Genomic DNA, 1644 nt, shown 5'->3' on the forward strand with positions numbered 1-1644 from the left:
AGGCTCTGTCTAACATACTTTGGACATGTTGTGAGGAGAGACCGGTCCTTAGAGAGGGACATCATGCTTGGGAGGGTGGAGGGATGGCGCAGGAGTGAAAGGCCCTCTATGAGGTGGATTGATTCAGTGACTGGGATAATTGGGATGGGAGTGTCGGAGACAGTGCGATTGGCACAGGACAGAGCGGAGTGTAGGGCTGTTGTACTTAGGGTCGCTATGAGTCGCAAGCGACTCGACGGCACATAACAACAATAACAACAACAACAACAACATTCATTAGAACTACCTTTACTGTTTGACTTGTGACACAGATAATTTTAATCACAAGAGTAAAATATTCTCTCCTTGGTACAAAAGGTATAGGTTTAAATTTAATATAGCAAAACAACTGTTGCAACAACAAAAAAATGGTACCATATATTCAATGCATGAATAATAATCGATTTTTTATGTTATTAATCTTTAAGGTTTAGTCAGTCTAATTGTTTTTGACTGGAAAGAAATTAAATCATTACTGCTACCTTTAAGAACTAATATTATGTGGGAACTACTGTTCTTGATATCTCTCTCAATTGTATGTTAACTTTTTCTATTTTATGTAAGTATTATATTAAACATAATGTGACTGTTTTGGTATATGTAGTAAACTTTCACCTAATAAATGCATACATGAAACGTATTATATGTTAGACATTAAAAGTCAATGTCTTTGTTTATATTTATAACTTTTGTTTTATTTAATAATAAAACAAATTTTTGTTTGATAGTAAAAAAGTTTTACAACATTTGTGTCAGTCAGTATAGCTACCTTTCATCTTTGTCTTTTAAATAATAATTGTTGCTGTTGTTAGATTTCATCAAGTCCTATCTCTCTAGAAAATTTTCAGAGGTTGTAAATTCCGTGGGAGGAGATTACCCATCTTATTCCCACAGAGCAGCAACCCATGTGTCTTTGGGTTGGCAGTACAATTCCTTACCACTAGGGCACCAGAGCTCCCTTTAGTAATAAAGACCTGGCAAAAAGAAAATGACTTTGTTTTCAGTACCTTGTATGTAAAGAATAAAAGGATTTATTGACCAAAATTTGAGCTGGGAAAAAAATCTCAAGCAGGCCATTTTATGTAGCAGGAATGCCAAATTGAAGATTAGTCTCCTGATCTACAGTTACTTTTACCTTCAGTTCTTGATGGAATACATCTTTGTAAAATACTCACTTGTCCTATTTCTGTAACATGCTATAATAGTTGTGTAATCAGATAACTCATACTCCCTTCCTGTTTTATAACTTGCTGCACCCGAATCTTCTAATAACTCAGACGTAGGTAATGACTTACCTTCATTTATCTAAGCAAGCTTCATTTCATTTTGTAAAACAGAAAGCACACACACACACACACACACACACACACACTGCTAAGAACATATGTTTGTTTGTTCACGGAAAATATGGTATTTTAAATTATATGTAACTCATTTAAGTTTGTCTGTCAACAAAGATAGTGGCCCTTGAAATTCTATAGTTCATTGTTTTTAAGTATAAAGAAGTTTCTATCCAAAGGTTAGTTTTACATTGACTTGCTGTATTGCTTCTTTTCTTTCTTTTTTTTTTTTTTTTTTTTTTACGGCATACGAGATAAGCAACTG

General features: G+C 34.0%; 1 protein-coding gene across 3 annotated transcripts in view; it reads left to right on the plus strand.

Moving 5' to 3' along the window:
* The window catches only part of CASK (calcium/calmodulin-dependent serine protein kinase (MAGUK family)), a 428386-nt gene that overhangs the window by 314932 nt on the left and 111810 nt on the right, over window positions 1-1644 (plus strand). The window lies entirely within an intron of this gene.

Source organism: Elephantulus edwardii, unplaced genomic scaffold, assembly GCF_000299155.1.
Source record: "Elephantulus edwardii isolate Elephantulus edwardi_28Jun2011 unplaced genomic scaffold, EleEdw1.0 scaffold00152, whole genome shotgun sequence".
Classification (NCBI taxonomy): Eukaryota; Metazoa; Chordata; class Mammalia; order Macroscelidea; family Macroscelididae; genus Elephantulus; species Elephantulus edwardii.